The sequence below is a fragment of the Corvus brachyrhynchos genome, unplaced genomic scaffold, assembly GCF_000691975.1.
Source record: "Corvus brachyrhynchos isolate BGI_N302 unplaced genomic scaffold, ASM69197v1 scaffold188, whole genome shotgun sequence".
NCBI lineage: Eukaryota > Metazoa > Chordata > Aves > Passeriformes > Corvidae > Corvus > Corvus brachyrhynchos.
Window position 1 is genome coordinate 1,191,929 of NW_008239647.1, and position 5,986 is coordinate 1,197,914.

At 41.8% G+C, this 5,986-nt stretch overlaps 1 protein-coding gene across 1 annotated transcript in view; it reads left to right on the top strand.

Annotated features, from left to right (window-relative positions):
* LOC108448635 (potassium channel subfamily K member 17-like) overlaps nucleotides 1–5,986 on the top strand; it is a 32,870-nt gene that overhangs the window by 2,166 nt on the left and 24,718 nt on the right. The window lies entirely within an intron of this gene.

A 5,986-nucleotide genomic window follows, 5' to 3' on the forward strand; every position in this document is an offset into this window, starting at 1 on the left:
ACCGCGCCTCCAGCCCGAGAGTAACTTTAAAAAAAAACCAACAAAAACCTCAAATCTTTTTCCCTGTATCAGTGTATGCGTACACATCATCCTGCCCGAAGAAGCCGCCCACGGCGTGGGAGAAGCTCTCTGCGGGCAGCCGCCTCGGTCGCGTTGCTCCCTGCCCGCGGGCGGCCCGGGTTGCGGCCGCCTGTGCTCCCCGCTCACAGCGAGATGCTTTCGTTCTCCGCTGCCGTCCCTTGAGCTGTGGCGTTCGCGGGTTTTGAAGTACCGCCGTCCTGACCGAAGGCAGGCGGCGGCGGTGTCCGCTTACGTGACAATTACCTGCGGTTAATTACAGGTGGTTTAGGTTTGCTCTTGCACTTACTAAGCATGAGTTACAGTCTGTGACGTCTTGCGAGTGGTAAATTCTAATGGGAAGGCTTTGTCGTGGTAAATTTAATTGGTGTTTGTACTAGTGTCAAACTTTATTCCATGTTCTGCTTGTTGTTTAAAGGGAAAGTCCTTGAGTCGCTTAAGTTATCCTTGAAAATGTTTCTGAATATATTTACAGGATGGTTGCAAAACGTAAAGCAACAACAGAAGCAGTCTTACTAAAGTACAGATGGTTGTGTTTTTAGATACAGATATGAGTAAAGTGATATAAATGGGTCTCTCTTTGCTCACTTTTTGCCTGAAAAAGAAAAAAAACAGGTTATCGCAGTGTCTTGAGTACTTTACCCAAACCCTTTGATTTCTGTAGGTGCTGGTAGTTGAGTATGTACTCCTTGCTTTGGTCAGCCTCCCTCAAACAGATGTTGCCAAACACAAAGAAAACCTGGGGCTGGGTTTTTTTGTTTTGTTTTGGTGGGTTTTTGTTTGTTAAAACAGTGTATGATGGTGACTGAAACCATCACTGCAGTTTAAAGAATCTGAAAGCGACTTGGATATATACTTCCTTTTTTTTTTTTTTTTTTTTTTTTCCCCAGCAGAGAGAAGAATACATAAACCACCAAACACAGTAATCATGTCAGGTGTTTCAGCAAGGCTCTGGCAGACAAAATTATGTTGAGTGTGACTATGTCACGCTCTCATCCCTTTACTTTCTGGATGGTATATCCTCTGTTGGCAGTCAGTAGTACAGTGATCATGTGCTATAAATTTGGACTTTTGTAAGCTACCGTAGTAACCACTTTTATTATTTATGGTGTGTGCTGTGCTGGCTGTGGAATTTAAATAGAGAGATGTGAGAAGTATAGCAAAGACTAGTCTAGCATTTCATAAAGCTGTGTCTTAGCCAAGCTTCGTTCAGCACTGGCCCGTTGTGTAGTGAGCACCTGGCATGGCACTTGCCCAGAGGTTACGAGGGCAGGAGGATTTGATGAAGGATGGTAACAAGGTGCTAGTAGTGGAGAGAAGATAATCACAACTAAATAGGTAAGAATGTCATTCTGACAGTTTGTTTTACTGCAGCATGACCTCTACTCATTCTTGATACCCTTCCCCCTTGGAATAGGGAAATAGGGCAGCCACTGAAATCCCTTTAGACCAGAGGCTATCACAATATGCGGTGTGAGTACTTAATTGTGACTGAGCTAGCCCTTGATGGGAAAGTTACAAATAAGCTTTGTTTCATCTTACGGAGTATTTGTGTGTGCCCTCATGATCTGAGAAAACATACTCTGAGTTTGAATGACTTTGTGTGTTATTTCGAATAACCTTAACACTGAAAAATTAATCCTAAAAAATCCACAGAACTGATCCTTTCCTACATTCTTTAAATTCAAATTTCCTGTACAGCAATCACTGGCATGCTCTAGGTGTGCTCAAAAAGAAATGTTTTTCTGTGCAGTAAATTGTTATTGCAGCACATTGCACATAATCAGGCAATGTCATCACTGGCTCTCTTCAGATAAGAAACTTGTATTCTAGATACACAGCTGATTATTTGTTAATTAAGAAAGACATATAAAGAGTGTTTGTGAAAACGTAAAGCACTGTGTGAATTTTGATTGGCATGACATTACTGGCAATTCCTCATTGTTTTCTTACAGCTCTTTCATTCCAGATAATCCTAAACTGTGTTTATTTTAAGTGTACAGGGGCCAATATGAAATAAAATCCTAGTTTGCTAAGCAATGTAGAAACGTAATTTTACAACCTGTTTATCACTTAGTTCCTAGTTACCAGCTGGGAGTGCAAATCCGCTGTTCCAACCCTTGCGCAGATGGAGAGCAACAGAGAGCTGCAGCTTTGAGGAGCTAGCAGGAGAGCACGGGGTGAGGATGGCAGGAGGGAAGCAAAGCAAGTGAACTGTGCTGTAGGAGCAATTTCTGTGACTCTGGTCTTTTCCAAGGAAGAAGTCATTTTCTAGTTAACAAAGGAGAGGACAGGAGGAGCTGAAAATAGCAGACTGGCAGCAGAAACAGAGCAGTGGAGGAGAGTGTGTTAGAAAGTGTGTGACATCTGTGGTGGTGGGTCCCTGCTTCCTATAGCTGGATTTTGTTGGGGCTCTCTTGCCTGGAAGGATTGGCTGGCTCTTCCCCTGTGTGAACAGTTGCACGTTTCCCAAGTAGTTGAAGGTAGCACGTGCAAATGCTTTACATGTAAGCGAATAAACAATGCATGGTCTTGTGTTTATACGCACGCAGGGCACAGTGGAGGCACTGTGGCCACAAGTCTCTCTACAGTGCATCCAGTGACATTTACTCAAGCAACATGGGAGTTCTCTTCGTTGACCCATCTAGCCCCAGGCTATTTTTCTGCCGTTGTATACAGTCTGACACGAACACATGCTCACCAGGAACAAGACTGGGAGCAGGCCATCCTCATGAGCCACTAGGCAACATGCAAAGAGGGCAGTATCTGGCCTTTTATTATAATTATGGTGGTGGTCTTTACATGCTGGAACTACTGGGTGTGAGGTGACATCAAAGGAAGTTCTCAGTGACAAGACTTGCAGAAGATGGCAGCAGATGCAATGATAAGACAGATTGCAGGTGATATACTCTGAATACAATGAAGAAAAGTAGCTGGACTCAGCTGGGGAGAAAAATATCTAAGAGTTTCTGTCCAGGCAAAAATTATGTTGGTTCTAGATTCTGGAAGTGTCCAGAAAGTGAGGCTGCACACAAAGAGGACACCTTTTGTACAGTCATGTTCCTTAGAGCTGAGACCCGCTCTGACCTTTTGGGGTTGGGGGCTCCTAGACATGCTTCAGTGTGATGCACTTCTAGTGCATAAGTGCCTCAGATTTATTGCATAGTGTGATCATATATATAGCTCTGGTCCAGCCAAGCTGTCCTCCAAACTTGCTTCTTTTCCTGCATCCTTTTGAATGGTTACAGGCACTCAGCTGCTGTACTCACCAGTGTCTCTTTAATCAGGTTATTGGCTGTAGGGCAAAGCTTGGAACAGCATTTTTTGTGTGTTACCCTATTACCATGGCATTCTTTTCATGCTATCCTTCCTTTTTTTGATAGAAACCTTTTGTTGTTATATACGTATTTCCATAGTACAGATGTTTCCTATATTTATTACATTGTTCTATTGGTTTTCTACTATATTTCTCATATTAGCTATATAATGCTGTTTAAACACAGTTGCATTCATAAAATGGAAAATGAAAGAAAATGAAAGCTGAGGTAATTTTTTTTTTTTTTTTTTGGCCTAGAAAGATTTAAGGTGTAGTGAAAAGGATCTAATGCTAAAGGGCAGGTTATAAACTAAATGGCTGCAGGTGGATCTAGATACTGTTATCTCCAGAGTCAACAGCTAGAGGTACACAGAGAGTTTGAGTAGATGTTTACAAGAGCAGTGAGATCCCACATGACTGAAAGGTCCTCATCAATACCTTGGCTTGTACTGACATTGAACCAGCAGAGAATTGTGGCAGCTGTCAGGAAATAAAACCCTGCAAACACAGTTTACTAAAATAATCTTGCACTCAGATGATGCAACAGTAAGGGGTGAGCATCAGAGAACACTTTCCAGCAGTGAGGGTCTTTAAGGAACAGCAATGGCTCTTGGTACTGTGGAGCTGTAATGTCTTTATAGAACCTGATTTAGTCAAATTAGCTTGTCACAGATGTAATAGTGTTGATGCCCTGTAATTTTTCTTTCTAGCATCATGCCTATCAAAATGTGCTACTACTTTGCTTAAGTTACAGCCGGTTCATCATTCTCCAGACCTGTTGATTAAATAGCTGTGGCTACCTTACCAAGAATGTGTATTCTGTGCTAATAATACCATCATCTAGCATACGTTTGACAGAAGTTGTGGAAGGTAAAATCATTATTCTGTAAGGCAGTAGGCTGGCACTACATTGTTACTCTTCCTGAAAGGTGGCGAGAAAACCTACTGATGACCTCTTTGTGGTTAGTTGACTCACCCCTTGGTGTTCTGGTAAATGTGGTGTCTAGTACCTGTGTTCAAAAAGAGAGAGGCAAGGAAAGCCACAGCAGCCTACTATATTATACCTCTGCCTAAAGAGATGTGTCCTTTTGATATTACCAAATTCCCTGTTACAGCTGGTCAGGCTTGGTGGGAAGTAACAAGGGAGTGTAGCCAGTTGGCATTGACTGGTGAGTGTCTCAATAACCTATTCCTACCAGGAGGGTTTGAAACCCACAACTAGCAGTGAATAGCTAAAGACTGGGGGTGCCCTCTAAAAAGAGAAATGGTAATTATGGTTCTTATCAGTTGTTGAAGATGTGGGTTATTTTTGTATGTACTTGTTCTTCATACTTGATCTTTTTTAATGCAATTAAAAGAAAAACAACTAGGAGAAAGAAATCTCTGTTTTACAAGGATAATACAATGCGACCTTGCTGTGTTCTGTAGATTATACAGGCAGCTTCTTTCAACAGGCCCTGCCTACTTCTTTTGCAGCCCAGCTGTCGAGTTACTGTTCTCATTGGGGTTTGGGAAGTGACTGGAATTCAGCAACGCTTTGTCTCATGAATCATGCCACAGATTCTTCCTTGATATAAAAGCTTAATTTTCAGAAAAAGTACTAGTGGCTTAGGGTAGCATTGGTACATTACTGTATTAGACTACATCTTTTACTCCTTTCCTGTTGGTGTGTAAGTCCAGATGAATTCTAGAAACTGTAGTGGAGACCCAGCCGTGAAGTAAAAGTGCTTTTGCTATCAGGGTTCCTTTGGTTTTGAGGAACTGGTGCCAATTACATTAGCAAACATTTCTGGGGAGACAGGGGAGCAGTTGCTTGATCAGCTTTCAGGTTATTCAAGTGGTGTAAAGTTAAAAAAAACACCCAGACCATGAATTCAAAATAATTCAGCTGAGTGTTTTAGTTTTTTGGGGTTTGTTTTTGGGTTTTGTTTTGGGGGGGGGGGCGGTGCCAGTTATGCTTTCAGGCAGAATTAAGGTAAGTTTCCACTCCAGGCAAAGGGATCAGAGCTCATAGCTGGGAAAGGTGTGATTAATAATCTATTTGTCAATTTTTTGGGAATTAATTGACTTTTGTCCTTGCAATCTGAGACCAAGGTCAGGGTTAACCATTTTCTTCTGATTTACAGCTGGTATTCTGTGAGGCATAAATGAATGTTTATATGCCAACATGGGACAGAATTTCCGGTGCACAAAGTTTGTGCGTTGTTTTCTCATTAACCTAAATGGTAGCTTGTTGCCTTTTGAACACCTTCTTTCCCTCCTTGATAATGTTGCAAAGGCAAGGAGAAGTGTCTGAAATGAGGTAAGCCATTTTCAGGAGGACGTGTATGCCCTGCAAAAGTTGATTTTTGTATAAGAATATATAAACTTCAACTAAATTTGGGAATAAAGTTTCTTACACCTGTCCACTTGCACATTTTTTTGCCTTCCTTGAGAACTGCTTTCAAACACACTTAGTAAATACTGCTTTTGCCTTTAAAGGTATCTCAGGATTACCGTGACCTCTGGCCAGAATGCCACAGTTCAGAAGCAAGGGACAACAGCAGTGACAGGAGACACAGTTTATAAAAAGGTCATTTGTGTGACTCTTTC